This window comes from Lycium barbarum, chromosome 3, assembly GCF_019175385.1.
Source record: "Lycium barbarum isolate Lr01 chromosome 3, ASM1917538v2, whole genome shotgun sequence".
In the NCBI taxonomy this organism is placed as follows: Eukaryota; Viridiplantae; Streptophyta; class Magnoliopsida; order Solanales; family Solanaceae; genus Lycium; species Lycium barbarum.
This window is the reverse complement of record NC_083339.1, coordinates 103,774,471-103,797,361: the sequence shown is the minus strand read 5'-3', so window position 1 is coordinate 103,797,361 and position 22,891 is coordinate 103,774,471.

The window sequence follows — 22,891 nt, the reverse complement described above, 5'->3', positions numbered from 1 at the left end:
TATAATCCTAGCCATAGTCTCATGCACGGCCTGGTAAGAAGTAATCTCAGGCTGTGTCCGTGCTGGGGCCACGCCATCCTCTGCGGCCTGATCTCTACCCGGCTGATACTCGGGCTCAGGAGATGGAGACCTCTCTTATCGCTGGCCCACCGTAGGAGCCCTACCCCTAGCTGGGGCAGCCCCGCGGCCTCTCGCTCTGCCATGCCCTCTGGCTATCGCTTGCCCTCTGGTGCCAGCCGTAGCTGCGGGCTCTGGCACCTGACCTTGGGCAATAGTAGCTCGAGTAAGCATGTCTCTTTTGAAAACCTTATTTTGGATGTGTGTCTCCTTTGCAAAAGTTTTTTATTGAATAAAAGGTGAACTTTTCATACTTTAAAACCCTATGTCATGCTTTAATTGTGGTTGATGTGCGTAAAGGGACAAGCTCACATTAGACCCTGATTGTATTATACTCTATGCCTGTATACGTAATTCTAATCGTTTTCCTCTATAAGAGATGATCAACAATAATGGCTAAGGGATTGGTAATGGTGTTTTATGATGAATTAAAAGGTTCATTGATGATATGACTACCTTGAGATGAGTTGTGATTCGGCTTCTATGCTATGAACTTTACTGTTGTGTTTGGCCTAACTACTCGGGAGGAAGGGTAGTCACTACGGATCCTAGTGTGGTAATGCCTAGCCATTCAGGAGGAAGAGTGGCCACCGCGGGTTCACTACTCGGGTGCAGTTTATGCCTAGATATTCGGGAGGAAGGATAGCCACCGAGAGTCTAATATTCCGGTGTGGTGGGCAGTTATGTTTAGGGAACCTCAAAGACCATCCCTCCGATGTGATTCATTCTTGGGTCTGTATTGGCATGTGTGATATCTTTATCTCTTTGTGAAAATATTACTGATGAAAATCTGGCAAATTGAAAGGACATAACCGAAAATTGTAAACTTGATAAAAAGGGGTTTTATTCGTTTTGACAAGTTTATTGAACCAAGTTGAGTAACTGTTTAACAATGATTTCACATGGTTTCCAGAACTGATTTCTTTACTTATTATCATATCAGATTTTATATGTTATATTGTCCACGAGGCACCAGGCATGCCATTGTTGTTTTTTATGGTATGTTAGGTAACGAAGAAGAGCAGGTTCGTGGAGACTACACCGCTAGGAGAACTTGTTGTTGCTGCTGATTTGGTGAGCCCATATGCTCATTCGTGGGTTATCCTCTATTTGTTTTTTTCATTTATTTATATCAGTTTTCTGGGCTATGTCCCGACTATTAGACAGTCATTCTTTATTCTTAGAAGCTCCATAGCTTACATTCATTCCGTGGGTAGTTGAAGAGTTGTTGCGTAACTCTTTGGGAACTTGTTTTGTTCTGATTAAGTTATATAACATTAAAGACTTCCGCTGATTTTAATTTTGATATCTTGATTAGAATGCATTTATCTATAAACTGCTAGCAATTGAATAGTGAACCGTGTGAGTTCTACTGCTGGATATTGAATGTTTAGGTTCTTCCGATGTTGTTCATGACGTCGGATGTCGGTCACGTCTAGGGTGGGTTTTAGGGTGTGACAAGTCAGATTCATCATTCACGTCTGTCTCTTCTTCTTGAAACTCGGGAAACATCTCTAATGGTTCCTCTTCTCCCTCGACCTATATGTCGACAGGCTCCAATTCTTCTTCCTCCATATCTTGGGACTCTTCTTCTTCATTTTGTGATTCTTCTTCATTAATGGGTTCGGAGGCTTCCTGTTGAGGCTCTGACTCCTCTTGCGGGTGTGGTACCATCACCTACAGGTCTAACCTAGCTCCTTGGTTTTCATTCACTCCGTCCGGAGTGCCTTCTCTAGGTGTCAAATGCCTTCTTTCTAAGGGTATATAATTCAGCACCAATTCTCTCATTTCTTTCGGGACATTCCCATAATACTACTCTTGGGGTATGCCTTCTGGCGAGTTTCCAACCATTTCTAGCAACCTGTCTACCTCCTCAATTTTCTTTCCTATTTCCTGGTGGTGTTTTTCCATTTGTAGCACCTTATCCCTCAGCATCTCAGCTGTCTCTCCCAAAGTCCTCGCTTCCTGTTCTCCTTGATTCGCCATTGTATATCAACCTTTAGTGGAGATAAATTCGGGTAAGTTTTAAGCTTTGTGGTTTTTCTTTAGGGTATGCAGTTTAGATCATCGGATCAATTGTACTCAAGCTTTTATATATGACAACACACATATCAAGTATTCATGTAATTTGCAGATATTTATACTACTCACGTTCTTAAGGCCTTTTTGAGTTAAGTCTCTCTTAATCGCTTGAAACATGTCAGTTCCATTTGTGAAGATGAACCATTGCCCCGAAAAATCATCATTAGTTAAGGGATTATAAAGATGATGAAGCCGACATAGGGCTTGATATAAAGCAATAAATCAGCAGGGTCTTCCTCCAGTGGCTGATGTCGAGACTTGGCTTTTCTTGGCCTTCTTGAGCCTTCGAAGGGTGGTCTGAATCCGAAGTCATGCTTGATACATCTCCATCCTGACTATCACCGGGTCTGTTTCTTCTAAAATCTTGGCCAAAGCTCATCTATGCTTTCCAAACATTCCTTCAAACGCTCTTTTTCTCGGGCATCGTGAGGAAATGTGGGCCCTGGGATGGATGCATGGGCCAGGTGTCCCTGTATCCACTCATAATACCCTGGGTCATATCCTACCTCGAACATGTCTGGAGCTAAGGTGTCAGGACCCCAACTCACACGACCATTCCATTCCCTGAGAATTATACCGGCGTTCTTGATTTTCGGCTTAGTAGGCTCGATAATAAATTGGTCGGAGTTCCCCATCTAGGGTATCACTTGTCTTCTACCAAATTGCCTTAAAATTCGAGATGGATAATAAGGACGGGTTCCTCGAATCCCGACTAATGGCATAAATGGGAAATTCTTGCCTCGAACTACTCTCCTTTAAAAAATGAAGTCAAGAAATATCCACTGGATCCTATCTTCAGTCAACTCTGTAGAGAAATAGGCCCACGCCTCTTTGGACATGTAACCAAGGTTTGGACAGTAATTTGTAAGGCGGTCTATCCTGTTGTTGTTGCTCAGATATTGGACTTCTTCAGCCATATTGATGTGTTTGATAATCCACCACTGTAGCAACATGTTACACCCTAAGAAGTATCGAAAATGATTCCAGCATTTTTCTAAAGCCCAGAAAATGTCCGCCAGGATGATGGGTGTCAGGTCAAAATACTTGGTTTCTTGATCCTTGGTTATACCATAGAAGATAGCATGGGCCAAGTAGATCACTCGGGCGTCTATGGCCGGTGAGTCATTCTTTGAGAATACCATAGTGCCTAGTAGGGCTATGTCAAACGCCAAAGGTCTGATAGCTTCCTATTCTTCTCTACTCTTGAACTCTCTCTAATACTGATTATACCTGGTGACATCCCCGAACCTTCGGTACAGATCCCTAAAGGCCACAGTAGTCCTTGTGCCCAGGGCACTGGGCCTTTGTGGGAATTATAGGTTATGATCTAGCTTGTGTCGTCTCCTTGGATAGATTCCATTGCTGTCTATGGCATCCCTAATATCTTCTAGGGTCGAAGTCATCTCGATATCAACAAAACGAAACAACATTTCCTTGTCGCCCCAATGTCCGGCTAATACCTCTATGAGTTCCGAACGACCGTTCATTGTCATGATAGAGGGTAGATCACCTAGAGTGTAGCTAATTGTCCTTCAATGATCATCACCCAACCATTCCCACCAAACTCTCAATAAATTCGGAGCCTCGGTAATTACGTCAAAACAAATTCTGCATTCCATCTACAAAACAAATTCTGCATTCTATCTATAAAACAAAACATGGTCACGATTCTCCCATCCCTGTAGGGTCAATGGTTCATCACATAGGCACAAAGAAGGTTTCACATAGCACATAAATGAAATGCGGTGTCTTTCAGGTCATAAACCGTCCGAACACAAGGTAGCCTCTCCTAATGAGCTTTAGTTAGGTCTGAGATACCCAAAGCTTGTCTAGGTATGAATGCTATAGTTCAGTAGGGATTTGGTTTAGCTCAATTCTAGTTTTCACTAGAGTGGGCTTTTCACAAAAGATCGGGAACCCGGGCGGACAACTGGGGCTGAACCGTTAGGGCTGTTGGACGATCGTGAACCAACCCTGCCTCATAACGATTCTAAAAGAAATATTTTGATTTTATACTGAAGGAACGACCGTGTGCTCTGCGAAGTCTCCTTTGGAACAAACTATAAAATAAATGCCAGGAGTGGGGGAGTTATGATATGCATGCAATGACAGTTAATAATTGTTGGAAAGTATACACATAAATAGCTAAAGCAAGTATTCTCATATTATATTGGAATCCTTATGGTTAGAACCTTTAAGTCCCCAATGGAGTCGCCATCTATAACGGTTCACATTTCGCGGGTGGAGTTAACGCTCGGAAAGTAGTAGTTTTGTAAAGATAGGAAAAGTTCATTTATTTAAAGTGTGGGCTGAAGGGGTTTTGTTCATGCTTAACTCATACATGGTCCGAGCTAATCTGTTTAACACGTTTTCAGAATGTCCTTATCTAAAACTTTTATGTTTAAAAATGGCTTATATGAATGTCAATTTACATATATATGAGGATATATAATAAAACTAACTTTTTCTTTATCCCTGAATTAAACATAAGGCCTAGTACTTGTAAGAAAAAAATTGGCATTGTTACGTGGGCTTGTCCCAAGTTTTATTCTTTTTTGAAAATTAATTAAGTTTCTAGAGGTATTGATTTTTGTTTGGTCTTAGCCCCAAAATTCCGTTTTTCTGCTACTGGGCTCAACCCAAAACAGACCTTCCCCTTTTCTGAAAATTTTGTTAAGTGGGGCTTAAAAATGTGGTTTTAATTGGGCCTTAGCCCCAAAACTCCCATTTTTTGACTGGAATCAGTCCAAAAAAAGACTCGTTTCTGGTGCACGAATATATATATATATATATATATTGAAATCATTTTTCTGACTGGGCTTAGTCCAAAAAGAAACCTTTTTAGGAATCTATGTTTTAAAGAAAAATGTTCTGTTGGTCTAAAAACGTCAATTTGGTTTTTCTTCTTTAGGAAGATGGTAACAGTATTCCATAATGATGTAATCCTTTTTATCCTTTTTACTGATTTACTTACTTAGCCATTTCTATTTTCAAAATCGTTTATACTAAGCTCGGGTTTGAAAAAATTGTGTGCGGACCTAAAGTCGAACTAAATGGCATAGGCACCGTTGTCCTAAAATGACAAGTTCATAATAATATTTATTCCAATAATATACATGAGTTTTTTACTAATTTTTTAAAAATACGAAATACAACAAATTATACATAAGAGAAAACATAAATAAATGAATAAATAGGAAGAAAAGGGCAGGCTAGGGGGGTACCAAGCCCTTAGTTGGCCATTTTCACCCATGGCTGGGCCTTCTATAATATATATTAGCTCCTATTTTTGTCTTCTCGAACTCGATAATGCAAAAGAATGTCCTTTTGGGCATGGGCCCAACAAGTTGGCTTAGACTCGGCCCAAGTGGCCATAGGGTGAAGAGGAGGAGAAAGAAAAAAGGGACCTGGTTAGTTTATATTTTTTAAAAATTATCACATATATAACTATACAAACGTGTATATATACACATAATTTATTTACAAGATATGCAGTTATCACATTCGCATCTGCGCTACTGGGATTTTTATTGGTAGGGATTTGGGTAGTGAGTGGGAAAGTCACCAACATCCATGTTCGCGACGCCACACAAAATCCAAGGGGTTTCATGAACCCTAGGCATGGCAGGACATCGGGAGAATGGCTTAAGACCAGACCCAAACAACTAACTTAATTTCCCAACCAATACAGCCAGAGGAGAAGGAATGATAACACAGGATTTCACATTCATTCATAAGGATAGCATAGATGGACATATGTAGGCACAGTGTAACCAAGAACTAAACAGAGATAGGAGGCATGGTATAAATGGAAGTAACAACCAAATACATGGTTATGGATGCACAGAAGAAACTACAATATATATATATATATATATATATATATATATATATATATATATATATATATATATATATATATATATATGTATATAGAAGCAAGCAGATATGGTTAAGATAAAAGGCCAACTAGGAACACTTAGACATAGCATGAACAAGCACAGACTAGAAGCATGTAGACATGTTTTAGATAGAAGTTAGTTGTAGCTCTCAATGTTCATAGGAGAGCACGAGGCAATTCACATAGTGGCAATCAGCAAAAGAGTCATATGGAGACCTCATATACAGCTGAGCAGGTTCATATACACATTGAATTAGAACATTCATTTAATTCAGAAAAGGACATGTGCAGGATCGTAGTGTGGTGTAATAAAACAGATTGGGATCTAGAAAAACATGGCACAATTGAATATACACAACCAGGCCTCTTTGAGTCTAACTAGTTGTTGCAAGACACAATGATATTCAGGGAAACAGACAACAAATGATGGCAGCAAGACAAGAGTATGTCAATCTAAGAATACCTAAGAGTGATTCCCACATTCTTTTAAATTGAGTTTTAGCTTGAGTCAATTTGTCATTAGTAGGTTCATTAAGTCATTTTAACTTCACAGAATCATCACAAACTAGCCTTAATATTCAGCAAGTCATGTCATATTATAGGCTCTATCTAACCTAGTCACAGAGATTCCTATAAGGCAACCAGTCAAGTAGAGGCAACGAAACACATAGACCAAGTATTAAAGCTCAGGCCAGGACTCAAATAATTCAAGAGGGAACATGACAGGTAGGCTTTTATATTGAGCCTTGAATCAGTTTCCTCTAGATAAGATTATGCCAGAATTTAGTGATTTAGGCATAAATTCAGGTTAGCAACTTGACTCACACTTTCTCTTTTTTTTTTTCCAGATTTTAGGCATAAGACAATCACACATATTAACTAGGACCAGTGTCAACTTTACTTTAATGCACTCAGGATCTTCAATCAGGATTCAGAGACATCTCATGTAAACAGGTGATCAAACAGACTTGGATTAATAGCGATCTTCTAAATACTTAGTCTAATCCACCTTTAAGACTTTTCGCATAACTAGATTCTAAGATAAAGTCTCAATCAATGTTAAAAAAAAGTTCTAAAATACAATGTGCAGGTGCAAAGGCAGCGGGAGACTCATGTTCACCGATAGGCCATATGGTAGACATTCAGGTTTCTACTCAAGTTCTAATGACCTAGACCTTATGAAAGATTATTGATTTAGATCACTTACCAGCTTGCTTCCTAGACAGGATTCTTCTTATTAACAACTAGTGTATACATAAAGTCCAACTGACCTAGGTGATTCCTTCTTTCCTTCCCTTTACCTCGTCTCTTTTTCTATTTTTAAAGAAGATCAGACCTATAAAACAATGAATTCACCTAATCCATTGTTAACAACTAATGGTCTATTGTTAGCCCACACTTTTCACTCTGACAGCCTCCTAATTGACTCAGACCCCTTTTCCATGTTCATTGCTAAGAAATAGAGAGAAAGGGGTATTTATAATGCAATACATGCCCCCACAGATCCTTGAGGTATGCCATGGCACCTTTTATTTGAGGGAAAGGCATTGTAAACAAAGTTTGATCTTGGTTCTTCCCAACCCCACGTTAAGTTATCTTCAAAGATCAAGGCCCAGGTGACTTAAGTCCATCTATATACATTTCTGGATCCCCTTTCCTTGTTAATTAACCAACCAACATGCCACTAGGTGACCCCACTGACTTCTAAAGTTAAACTAGTCTAAATACCATAGCCAGATTAAGGTCTCAAGCTCCACTAACTCCTAATTGGACATTATTGATCTAAGAGCCTCCTTTTAAAGTTAGTTATCCTAGTTTTCTTAAGTAAAGCAAAAACCAGACAAACCTCTGAGGAACAAGGGACTATCTCATGGATTAACCACATCATAGTTATCTCTTACCTTATATAATTAACACTCAACACCCTCCCTTTAACCATGCGCATTATCAGAACAAGGAACCATTGCACATTATGATTTCACCACATTATTCAATGTACCAATGGCCTACAGGAACAAGGATCAAACCTCTCATTTGTGCAATAATTTAGTGCCATCAGACATCAAGAACAGAAAACACATTTCATGTGTAGATTTTCACACGCAGACTTCACATGTTTTAAATAAGGGATAAGCTTAATATATCACAGTATGGTAACTCAAAGGAAAGAAACCACACAAGCCAAATGGATGGATCTGCAAGCATACCCAGAATCTAGAATAAGGTCATTGCAACTAACACTTAGGGATCTGTATGAAGTTCCAGACAATTCAAGCATGTCCGGAAGACAGTTGATTGAGCAGTGTTCTCATAATGAGCCATACTAGTACTTGGTACTCAATAATCTCATTAAGAAGTCTTATTATTCAAAACTGGTGTTTAGACAGTCATGTAAAAAACATCTGATAGATCCCATGGTTATAGGAAATGAGATTTAGAAAAGAGAGTTTCCAGGTCCTGAAGAAAAGACAGTGCAGGGTGAGGCCATTACTCCCCACCTTTTCCTAATCCTTCCTTTTAGTAAAAGGGGAATAACGGCTCCACTGGTCAGCACTTCCATTTCATACCTAAGCTCACCCTTTACTCCCCAGAAGCAAACTCCCCTTCTCCACCCCCATCCTAAACCAAGTGACACACCACCAGAGGTTCCCTTAAAGATTAGGTAGTTAATCCTTTGTTTTAATGCAACACCCCTAACATGTGACTCTTTATATTATTATTTTTATGGACTAAGTGATGTACAAATAAAAAAAAGATAGAAGAAACAACACATATGTGCTTAAACTCCAAAAGGTCAAAACAACTCTTCTCTTATGTCTATTCCTAGTTATGACTATGACAATAACACAAACTGCTCATCATAGAGGACTTTGACAAATTACAACACAGATTTACCATTTTATTTTCTCACCTTACCCTTTTTTATCTCTCAGAATTAGGGAACTACTTTCATAAAACAGTTAAGACAAGACACAGGTCCTTAGTTTTAAGTTTACATCAAATGAAGGACAAATTAGATCAAACCTTCCCTCTATGAGAATGGGACATAATCATTCAAGGTCAGACAAAACTTCACAACACACTCAATCTCACCAGTTCAAGAAATCACATAGAGGGATCATCCATATTTAAGTAAGTTGGCTCTTGGTACAGGATCAGTTAACTATAGTTCACAACGTTTATCCTGCCTCTAATTAATGATTAATAAGCAATTTAGTTCAAATATCTAATGACCAAACAAGGTATTCACATTAAGATTGGACAAACAACAAATGCCATTTATACTTCAGCTATTATATTTTCTCAAATGACAAAGGACTCAAAATTTATTCTCAACAACCATAACCAATCCTGAATTTTAACTCTAAACATTATCTTTCTAAACTTAAGCTTACTTCAACATTTTTCTCCCATTTTTCTCTTAATCAGTCTTACTCAAGTAAATAATCAAGACAAAGGATAAATTATTACACTAGTGGCCTTAAGCCAAGCAGAACTACATTTAAACTTGATTTGTAAACCACTACTGACTAATCATTATCATATGTTTACTACAAAAACCACAAACCAACACAACATCATTAAGACATCAACTTAAGGTAAGCATATTCACACTAATAACTTCAACAAATTATTGCTCAACTAAACAAGGAAGGTTACAGGAGAATGATCCCAAAATAACTTCAGACTAAACATAGGTCAAATTAGTAATACTCAACAGTCAAGATAAGCAGGAAACAACTAAAGAAAATAATATTAAGGTAGATTAACTAATCATAACAGTATTCCTAAATCAAATAGATCATCATTCAAAGCTCAAACAAATGAAAATACAAGGAAGCAATAACAAGGTAAAAATGTTACCTTTTTTATGCGCAGCCGTGTTAAGAGTTGAACTTAGAGCCTGTAGTGCTTCCAAATCCCACACCCAGCCACACCAAACACAAAAAACACAAAAAACACAAAGAACACAAATTATCGAAATAAGGAAACTCCAACATTTCAAGTTAAAGTTTAAAATTTTATACTGAGAAGCTTTAGACTTGAAGTTCTAGCCTCTTAAGGTTGTTTTCACTTTTTTCCAACCTCTTTAATGGTGAGGGTAGGGGTTCTATTTACAAAACCCCAAAGTTGTTCAAAACCCTCAAAATACCGATGTGGGACAATAAATTTTTCTCAGAAATTAGCCTTGTAAACGACAGCTACGGCTTAAAATGATTTCAACAACAAGCGAATGGTCAGATCTGAGCCTCGTTTGACTCGATCCAACCCATTCATCCCTAACCAATAAAAATCGAGTTCGTACAATAACAATACAACAACACAAATGCAGAAAATCACGTTTTGATTTAAAAATAAGAAGGAAAAGTAAAAGAAAAGAGGGTTACCACCGTGTTTGGATGAGATAGAGTGAAAATATAGCTGAAGCATTAATTGTTCATGCAAATTGTTGTACGAAGACTGCAAAAGTTCTGAGACCTCTGCATTGTTGCCATTTTTGGCGATGAGAGAGGGAGTGAAGAGGCGGCGACTCTAGGGTTTTGCAAAGAAAGGGAAAGAGAGAGAAGAGGGGTAGGGGTCGGGGTTGTTTGGTATGAATGAAATTGTAAAGAGGGGTATTATCCCCTTTAAGCCGAAAGGGCTTGGGCCGGGTCTTGGTCCATTTTTGGACTGGAGTTCAAGTTGTAAAAAAAAATGGGATGGCCCTTCCTGTATATAACATATGCATATATATATATATGTATACTTAATGTATATATGCATATAGTGTGTAATTTAATAAGCGGGTAAAACTAAAATATCGATTATTGATCATAATATTTCAATTACAATCAAATTAGGACATAATTAAACTATTAAATAATTTAAAAAGTGGCCAACTGTGTAAATGGGCCTAATTTTGCGAATATGGCCTTAATTGATTTTAATCTGACTAATTATTTTAATTATGGCCATATTTGTCCTAATTAGCCAATTTTAAAATTAAATTACACTAATGACCTTAATTAATTTGAGCCAATGAATTTGGCTATTTCAATCAAGGCCATTAAGAGGCCAATTTTATAAAAATGACCCCAATTTCCTTAAACCATGAATTGGTTAATTTAATTGTGGTCATTACTAAAAATAATTAAAAATTAATTTGCAATAATGACCATCTTATTGATTAATTAGCCTAATTAAAACATTTATAGACAATTATCAATAACTTTGACAAATTATACAATTATACAAAATTAGAGATTAAGGGGTAAAATGGTCAATTATTTTAATTGCTCAAACCCCTTGAATTAAAGGGAATAATGCATTTGCCAATGTAATTTTTGACAATTTAAACAATTACATAAATGATTGTTTCAAAATTGCTTTTCTTTGATTAAATCTAACAAGTATCTCCTAAATGTCATAAAAGGTACCAATTAATTTCTAAATAATTTGTGATGTCACAAGAAAACCTCTTTATCAATATAAAGGAGTAAAATATTGACCTGAACAATTTATAAAAATTGTTTAAACCCTTTAAGGTGCATAGCTCATTTTATTTGTTATTCAAGGACTTTGAGTAATTAAAATAAATTACGGGAGATCAAAAATTAGGTGTCAACAGTAGGTATCATAGGTCAAGAACAATTAGCTCACATATATGAAGAAAGAATCAACAAGTAGACATGTAAGCAATCAAGCACATTCACAGAACCAATCAACAAGGAAATTAGCTCAATATCAATACCAAGTACGAATCAACAATGAAGTATGGATGTAAGAGTGAATGCATATGCAATGCAATGCACTGGCCAAAATACCTCAAACATGTACACACATGTTATGGACAGAAACCCTCACGTCTCTATAGTCATGACCCATGGGGGACTCGCAAATTCCATGTACTCTCATATCCCGACAAGAAACCTCGGGCAGCGAGTATATCACATTTCTCTCGGTGACAACTTTGGATCACGAATTCTCATCTCTTTGAACACTATCCGGCAAACAACTCGGATGTTCCTTTGTCTCACTATCATCATCAATACCAAGTAACAGTTCATATCAATGCATCATATGAAATGAAAGTGTATGCCATGCAAGATGTCAAATCAACTATAAATTGACATCAAAGTCTCATTCGTGTCTTATCATAAGTACACATCATAGTTTAAGCCTAATCTCATGATTCGTCCTTCATTCAATGATAAGTGACATAAACAAGAGATATGAATGCATACATAAGTCACAACATAGAAAATAAGGCGACAAGCAGAAACCACAACAATAAGGCGACAAGCCCATAAACAATAACAACTAACCTAATAGAATTCCATCCCAACTTCATACCCGAAGGCCTAGCATGCTTTCCCCGTCAATATCTACCTCCTACATATGCTTCACTAATTGGAGTCAAACTGAAAGGTAAATCGTAACCTACCGCGATGCCGAGCGAGTGCCACAAACTATCCAACTTGAGCCTTGCCCTTTCAGAGAGCTTTTGAATGATCGAAGTCTATTCAACAACGCATTCTATATTAGAAATGGAGACTAATGATACCCATAACCCTACACTACTATTTGAATCGAAAGTAACCCTTTAAAAGAGGGGAAACGGGCCCACAAGGGCGAGATAGGAATTTTAGATAAGAATCGATTAATCCAAATTTAGGAAGTGTAATACTAAGCCTCAAATGCTAATTATACTCAAACAATCAACAATTATAACCTTTAATAGAAAAACCCCAAATTTCATAGAAACACTAACTTACATGACTTAGATTCTTGAATAAAAGGAAGACTCAAGCCTAGGAACTAATTACCCAATGATTTCAAGTTAGAAATTAGCAATTTTACCAAACAAACCCAAATTAGGTAGCACAAGATTTATCAATCAAGACTAGGATTTGTAACTCATCTCCCCCATAACCCATTCATTTCCACCATGGAATCCAAACTTAAACCATACAATAAACATAAAAGAAGTAAAGGGAACTTACCCAATGAAGATTCACCTCAAAATGCTCTTCAAATCGCCTTTAGAACTCTAGTTTTCAATTTAGTGAATGGAAGAAGGATGGTTCGAATTGGAAAATATATGGGAAATCTGTTCAATGATCCGTGCTCATGTAGGCATATATCTGCTTGCGCGCACCCGCCTCGACAGATACTTGTTCGCTGAGGCGGACCTCATTTAATGATTCAGCTTCCGCGTCAACGGGCCAGGTCCCGCATAGGCTGACCCGTAGAGCAGAAAATACTCACCAAGTTTACCCAAAATCTCGACATCCATTCGAGGCCTCTCGGATTCAAACTGAATACGCAGACACCAATAAAAACGCACTACGAACTCAACTGTGGCCTCGAAATTCCCAACAGAGGTCACCTCGACCTAGCCAACCCCCAATGGCTCAAACAAAGTTTCCAACCAAGGGTACAAAACGCTCTCGAAAGCCTCGGGAACCGAACCAAACATCCCACCTAGTCATAATCGGCACTTCGGACCTCATAGAATCGATAGAAATCCCAAAAAGGTCTGTTTACCTAAAAGTCAACTATTGGTCAAACACTTTTCACTTTAGGGCTCTAACTTCCTCATGTCCTATCAAAACTCGCTCGATGACCTCGAGAGCCGTATCACCATCCCCGCGGTTCAAAAGCACTCTAACGAGGCTAGGGGAATGATCAATGGGGGTAAAAGGGGAAAAACGCACATAACGACCAAACGGGTCGTTACACCACCCTGAACGAACAACAGGCCGTGGCTCTACCAATATATCCGGTACAAACCTCAGACTATAGAAATAGTCATATGATACTTTCATCTTTCTCTTTCTTTTCCATTTCCATAACTCTTTCATCATGTATGAATGTATGAATGCAAGAATGAGGGATCACATGTAATTTGTGCAGTGAATATATGATATGGAATTCACAAACATCATAAAGCCTATTCAATCCTTGTGCGAATTATCAAAACTACCATGGAAAAATATTAGATAAACAATCCAATCGCAACAAATAGAACCAACACATCCCGCTTCACCACAACCACATAGTCAAGTACATCACATGTCAACAATTACATAAAGAACGACGATGAGCCCACATAATTAGAAATCATACCAATCTAGTGGATTTATCACCACAACCATGATCGAAGGCCTATCATGATTTCCTCATCAACAACTACATAACACATACGATTCGCTAATGAAAGTCAAAGAAGATAAGTCGTAACCCACTTTGAAGCCAAACACGAGCCTCGAACTCCTCAAATCTGAGCCTTCCCTTTCTGGATAGCCTGCAAACGCTAAAAGTATAACAATAAAATGATCTACATTAGACTATGAATCTAACGATATAAATATTGCTAGCTTTCGGAAAACCCCTCCAAAATAACCCCAAAAGATTATCCCGGGCCCACAGGGGTAAAATGGGAAACTATAAGTTAAAAATGTCAATCTGAAGGTCAAGAAGTCCAATTACTGATCATCAACATCAATTAGCCCCCAATTAGCAATAATTTCATCAATAATCGAAAAAACCCCAAATTCCACAATTCAAACCAAGAATTTAAGAATAGATTCAACTTAGCATCTAAATCCCCAATTATTAGAAGCTTCAAAATTAAGAAACCTTCGCATAAAACTCATCAGAATTGAAATGAAATTATAAAAACAATTTAGGGTTCCTAACACATCTTCCCCAACTTAAATCATGAAACTAGCATGAAATCTAATCCTAAACCATAAATAAATTACAAGAGAAAGTAAAGGAACTTACACCAAGATGCTATCACCCCAAAACTCTTCAATTTCACCCACAACACTCTCTAAGATAGGAATTTGGTGAATGGAAGGAATGATTCGAAGGTGGATAATAAAAAAAGGTTTTCTGAATCAGCGATTTCCGCATCTGCGGACTCGCCTCCACGGAGAGGGCTTCGCAGCCGCGGAATTACTTACCACATCACCACTTCGCGATTGTAGGCCAAGTCGAGCATGGGCGGACCCGCAAAATCCAGACATCAGAAACCAGCAAAATCTGGTTTTTCACTAAGTCCAATCCAAAATCTGACACTCATCCGAGACCACTCGGATACAAACCAAATATGCATATTGACAGAAAAACACGCTACGAAACCATCCGTGATTTCAGAATTTCCAACGGAGGTCATCTTGACCCGGTCAACCCCCAAAACCCCCTAAATTTAAGTTTCCAACCAAGGATGCAAAACGTTCCCGAGTGCCTCTGGAACCGAACCAATCACCCCACCAAGTTATAAATGACTCTACGAACCTCATGGAATTGATAGAAATCCCAAAAGGTTCATTTACCCAAAAGTTAACTATTGGTCAACGATTTTTTACTTTGAGCCTCTAATTCCTTCAAAACCAATTTGGATTGCCTAGGGCACCGTGCTACCCATTCCTTCAAGTCAAGAATGCTCAAACGGAGCTAGAGGAAGGTTCAACAAAGGTAGAAGGGTCAAAAGGGCTAAAATGACCAAATGGGTCGTTACAGATCTAAGAAACACACAGTGGTTTCTCATTCCTTTGCTGAAGCAAAATATAGAGCCATGACTGCTACCACTAATGAGATTGTTTGGTTACTTTGACTTCTACAAGATCTTCAAGTACGACACGCAACACCTATTTTTCTCTTTTGTGATAACCAAGATGCTATCCATAATGCCGCCAATCCTATTTTTTCATGAATGTGCCTAGCACATCGGGATAGATTGTCACTTCATTCAGCAAAACGTATAGTCAAAGACAATCGTCACTCGTCATATATCTTCATAGGCTCAATTGGTTGATATGCTCACAAAGGCTCTTGGTCGTACCAGTTTCATAAGCTGTTGGCTAAGTTGGGCATTTCCACAATTCATGCTCCAACTTTGGGGGGAGTACTGGAGGATTTTATATTGAAAGATTGTATATGATCACTTACACAATCACAGGGATATATTTCCTTACTTATATAATGTGATTATTTGTAATTAATTGTAAAAATATGTTTCCTTTGAGGTACTACTTGTGTATATATATATATTAGAGAGGTACAATCAGACCTCTCTATAACAACATCTCTCATATAACAACAACGTTTTACAACAACTAAGTTTTTGAAACCGACTTTTTATGTTATAATTTTCTTCTCTATAATAACATTTACCTATAACAGCAACAACCATCTTATGACAATACGCTATTTATAAAATAACAGCAACAACCAGCTATCTTTTTTTTTTCTTTTTTTTTATTTTTTATAATATAATAATTAATCATCTTTATAGAAATAGAATTTCTAAGATTATCACTAACAGGACTAGAGATTTTGACCAAATATTTTGATACTTTAATAAACTATTTATGTCAAAGATTATTATATGAATATATATTTTAATTATTAAAAAAATATTATTCGTTATACAAAGTGTGATTAAGCTTAGAATTGTGCAATTAAAAAATAAAAATAAAAATTTATGCATCTTTTTTTGCTTATAACAGCGAAATATTATTTAACTATCAACATTGTTTATAGGTCTATAACAGTCATTTACTATAACAACCAAAAAATTCCTGACCCTACCATGCTATTATAGAGAAATTTGACTGTATTATCAGCAAAACTAGTTCACTCGGGTAATCTCATTTTACGCATGTATATTAAAGAATTTACTAACACAAGTACTTGATTTTAAACTCACTAAGCAAATTAATCATAGTCTCAATCCCATAAAATCCATTTCATGGGTCTGAAAACTTATAGCCTGTTTGGTCAAGCTTCTAAAAATAGCTTATTTTAAAAAATACTTTTCGAAAAAGTACTTTTTGAAAAAGTACTTTTGCCTAAAAGCAGTTTGTGTTTGGCCAATTAATTTAAAAAGTACTTTTGAGCAGCAATTAGTGTTTGGCCAAGCTTTTAAAAAGTGTTTCTATGTGTATTTTTCTCAAAAGTACTTTTCAAAAAAGTGCTTTTGGGCAAAAACTATTTTTTTAGCTTCTGAAAAACTGCTTCTGCTACTCCCCAAAAGCATTTATTTTCTCCCAAAAGCTTGGCCAAACACCTTACTTTTTTAAAAATAAGCACTTATTAAAAAAATAAGTACTTTTGGGGGAAAAATAAGTTTGGCCAAACATGCTATTAACAAGCATAACATATCGGTTCCCTAAGTAATTAGTATCACTAAATAGCACTAAGACCATAAGCTCTTGGTTGATTTAATTTCATAAACCTAAGTGAATCGTATTGGAGGACTATTCTTATTTTCTTCTACTGAAATAAGCTGCCAACAATTTATAAGCTTTAGTCGTGCCAAAATATTTCCTTTCAGTTTATGCACAAGTCAAGCTGGGAACATTCAACACTAAAATAAATGATATTTTCATGTTCAAATGATTTTGTGAAAACCCACTACCCCTCAGTACAGGCAATTAATTCATGGCTTGCTCGGTTAAAATGACCACCCCCGTGTAAATCAAACAGTTTGAAATATTTTATTTTGAGTTTCACGTGCCAAGTCATACTTAATTTGCATAACCGTATATTTATCTTTCAATTCAAAACGCCTTTCTTAAATTTGTATCGATTCAACATGCTTGACTGATACAGCGATAGTTTTTCTCCATGGATGATGCCCATGATATAAAAAGAATCCAAGTGTCATAATCATACTTCTTCCTTCTCATTTTAATTGGTTCCCATATTAAAAAATGTTTTTTTCTTTTTACTTGTCTAATTTAGCAAATTAAAAGAGTTTGACATTACTTTTTTCCCATACTATACTTAGTACTATTAAATAACTACATAAAGTACTACAAGTCAATTTTAGATTTCAAAGAATCATTAATAAGATTTGTTCAGTAAAATAAACATCCAGTAAAAACTTCTTAGAAGGTGTATCAAGTCAACATGAGCCAAGTAAAATAAGACGAAGAAGACATTAAATTAATAACTTATAATATATCACAACATCTTTAGTTAAGATGTCAACTACTTAGAAAACATTTGTCTTCATCTACGTCAATTTGGTTTAGTTTCCTCCTTATTAGCAGTTAGATTTGTTTGGGAAAGTGCTCAATGACAATGATATGACTGAGATCAACAGGCTATTGGCTCAGTTTCTTCCTGTTTGGCCTGGCGGTTGAAAACTGCTTATTTTGAGAAGTGTTTTTTTTAAAGTGCTTTTTAAAAAAACACTTTTAGTGAGAAGCAATTTGTGTTTGGTTAATTCATTTGAAAAGTGCTTTTAATTACTTTTAAAAAGCAGATTGTGTTTGGTCATTCATTTCAAAAAAATATTTTTGAGTGTCAAATTACAAAAATGGACATGTATCAATGAACTTTACTATCAAAATTATTTTACAGAGAAAAATTATTTTAAACATCTATTATGAAAGAGTTTAATTTAGTTATTATTTTTATTTAATTAAAATTTACAAATACATATTAAAATTTTCAATAACACATAGATAAATAAAAATATTAAATATTGATATAATATCAACACAATGATTTAAATATACTAAAAAAATTACAACTAAAATAATATTAAAAATTTTTCCATAAATTAAAATTCAACACAAAAATAAGTAGAATCATTCTTACATCACAAAGATTCTCAATAATTTCATCCCTAATTTTATCATGAAAAAGTTCGTTGACAGTAAAAGAACTTGGGTACTCAAGTTCACTATATAATCCATTTAAAATTATATACCAAATGTAGAAAACTTGGTAACTCAAGTAAATTATATAATCAATTTAAAATTATTCAAAAGCAGATATTATTTGTTATCTCTTTTGGGGTAGAATCTTTATCAACTACCTATTTTTTGGTATAGTCCTTATCTTTGAAGACGTAAGTTAACAGTAAAAGAAATTGGTACTGAAGTTCAAACTTACGTGAAAGCTACGTTATCCTAGGTAAAATAGAATAAAGAATTATTAATTAGAAATAAATGGATTTGTGAGGGGTATACCTGGTAAATACGTATTAATGGTAGGGATATTTTTGTCTTGAAAAAAATAATTTTCTCGTTCGGCTTTTGCTTCTCCCTAACCGCAGAAAAATTACTTCTGCTTCAACTTAAAAGCAGTTTTTCTAATTAGCCAAACACCTCATATATATATAAAAAAAAAAAAAGTGCTTTTTCACAAACAAAAAAACACGAGTACTTTTGGCCTCAAAACCGCTGGCCAAACAAGCTCTTAACGTGCGTGATTCTTTGAAACTTCGCAACTTCGCGCATTCTTCATATGTAAATATCTTGAATATATTGGTTAGTAATTCTACTCTTACACGTATTACTAATCCACAACTTTGAAATGTAGCTTTAAAGAAACTAACCATGGTAGTGTATATACGGTAAAAATCGGATATATGCTAAACCGGTAAGACCGAAAACTGAGGGAAGAAAGAAGCCAACACGAGCATGAAGACTTTCTTTCGAGACCGGAGGAGTGCTTGAACCGAAGAAAGCGAAGAACATTGTTTGGTCCGGTTTCTCCATAGCCGAGTTGACCGTGATCGTTGGCCCGGTTGATCGTGGCCGTTGGCCCGGTTGATCATGGTCGTTGGCCCCGTTGATTATGGTCGTTGGTCCGAGTAATCCGTTACACAATTGCCACGCGTCAAGACCGTTCTGCCACACTGTACTGCCAATCGTACGGGTGTCAGACCGTACGAAACCTTATCCTTTTAGGGTTTTTCTTTATTCAAAAGGGCTTTATGTTGTATGAGGCCCATAAGACAAAAACTATAAATATGGGTCATTACCCTACTTTTAAGGGTTGACTTCTTGAGTTCTAGAACATTGTAATAGCAAAATATATAAAATCTCTCTCTCATTCTCTGACTTTGGTCCGGATTCAGTTGTTATTCTTTAGCTTTGTTCAATTAAACAATACTCATATATTATTAGATACATATATTTGGAGTAAATCACCAATTATTATTCGCTCCTTCATAGCATATCCTTATATATCTTTTTTCAACCAAATAGATCAAAGTTCAACTACATATCCTATACCTCATTCATAAATTTAATTGATTACCTAAATTCGGGGTAAACCGTTTGGCGCCCACCGTGGGGCTAGGATAATAGTGGTCTTTGATCTTGGTTTCTATCTTACCCGTCAGAATCGAAAAAATCTTTTGTTCATCTCTGTGAAAACGGACCAAATGGTTAACAGTGGACAATCTGGTCACGTCAACAACAACGAGATTGTGGCCGAAAATGAAGACAGCGGGCCACGAGGATTGCCAGCAAATCCCGCTGACCCGAACCCCGTTAATTCGAGGGAGGGCCTCAACCGGCAAAACACCGTGAATCAGGAGAATGCCGCCCAGCCGGCCGCCGATCCTTTAAATACTCACAATTCAATTACTTTGTCCCGGACACAGGGCCGGAAAGAACCGGATACCCCAGATGATAATATTGACTTACGTTTAATTTTTGAAATGTTGCAGGAATAGAGAGCAGCGATTGCCGAACAAGGAATCGCAATAGCCTAGTTGCAAAACAGAAGTGATAAGGCACGGATGGTAGAGAGCAATGGGTCCGGAGCTGGTTCGTCCACCGAGGTTCTGAGAATACTCGAAACATTGGCGAAGCGGGTAGACTCGACCGAAAAGAGGGTGGAAACATATAACTCTCGGGTGGACCAAATACCGAGGGCTCCACCTATTTTGAAAGGACCGGATTCGAAGAGGTATATTCAGAGGCCTTTTCCTCCGAGTGCGGCTCCGAAATTGATCCCGAAGAGGTTCAAGATGCCGGATATCCAGAAATACGACGGCACAACGGACCCTCAGGAACACGTGACTTCATACACCTGCGCCATAAAAGGAAATGACGTTGAAGAGGATGAAATCGAATCCGTGTTGCTGAAAAAGTTTGGGGAAACTCTGTCAAAGGGAGCATTGACTTGGTACGACCATCTGCCCGAGCATTCGATCACTTCTTTCGAAATGCTCGCCGATGCTTTCATAAAGGCTCACGCCGGTGCCAAAAAGGTGTAGGCCCGTAAGGCAGATATTTTCCGTATAGCCCAAAGAGACGATGAGTTATTGCGTGAATTTGTCAACCGATTCCAAAGGGAACGAATGGAGCTCCCTCCGGTTCCGGAGGAATGGGCTGCACAAGTTTTCACAAAGGGGCTCAATCCTCGGAGCTCGACGGCCTCGTTCAAATTAAAGGAAAACTTGCTGGAATATGAGGCTATGACCTGAGCGGACGTCCATAACCGATACGAGTCAAAGATTCGGGTAGAGGATTACCAACTCGAGCTTCCCCCGGGGCCCGTAAATATGAACAAAAGTTTGGAGAGACCAAGAAAGAATTACAAACCGGAGGCCAGATCATCGAGAGAAAGGTATCGGCCATACTCTCATTCAGAAAAACCAAGCTTCAGGTCGGAAAAATCAAAGGTTGGCCTGAGTCATTTCTCCGGTCGGGGTGATAAACGGGCCGAGCGCCCATCGAGTAGTCGAGGTATCTCATTCAGGAGCGATGCCGGAAGCTCGGCCAGCAACAAAGACTTGCCGAGGATATCGAAGTACAACTTCAATGTCAACACTTCGGACCTGGTCTCGGCTATTGGCCGTATAGCAGATGTAAGATGGTCGAGACCACTAAGGTCGGACCCGGGCCAATGGGACCCGAGCGTAATGTGTGAATATCATGGAACTCATGGAGACAGAACTGAAGATTGTCGCCAGCTAAGAGAGGAGGTGGCTCGGTTACTAAAGAACGGCCATCTCCGAGAATTGCTAAGTGAACGAGTCAAAGGTCACTACAAGGAAAGGGAGACTCATAAACGGGCCGAACCAGTAGAACCTCAGCATATAATCAACATGATAATCGGGGGTACCGATACCCCACGAGGGCCGGTGATGAAACGGACCAAAGTTTCTATTGTGCGTGAGAAGCGCAGCCAGGATTATTTACCCGAGGGTTCCATCTCTTTCAGCAACGAGGATGCAGAAGGAATCATCCAACCGCACAATGATGCATTGGTAATCTCTATACTTATTTTTAAAACTCAAATTAAACGTATTTTGATTGACCCAGGTAGCTCGGCCAACATCATCCGGTGGAGAGTGGTCGAACAACTAAGGCTACTCAATCAGATCGTACCGGTAGCCCGGGTACTCAACGGGTTCAACATGGCGAGCGAAACCACAAAGGGGGAGATCTTATTGCCGGTAAACATTGACGGCACTATCCAGCAAACGGAGTTCTATGTAATCAAAGGATATATGAAGTATAATGCATTGCTGGGTAGACCTTGGATACATAGCATGAGGGCCATGCCGTCGACATTATATCAGTTGCTGAAATTCCCGACTCCGGAAGGGATAAAAACCATCCGAGGTGAACAGCCCGCTGCAAGGGAGATGTTCGTGGTCGAAGAAGCAACACCTCAGCCCAAAAAATTGAATCAAAAGGAAGAAGATTCAACCAGGGGAAAGGACACCAAATAGCAACTAAAGCACACGAGGTTGGATCCGGGGTATGAAGAGGATGATTTCGGTGTACCCAGATCATTCGTCATGCCGGATGACTCGGATGCAACCAAGTCAACAGTAGAGGAGTTGGAGCAGATCACCTTGTTCGAATATCTACCGGACAGAAAGGTATACCTGGGCACGGGGTTAACCTCGGAGCTCAGGAACAGTTAATTGAATTTCTTCGAGCTAATGTCGATTGCTTCACATGGTCCCATATAGATATGACAGGTGTGCCACCGGAAGTAACAACTCACAAGCTCAGCTTAGACGGGAGGTTTCCCCAG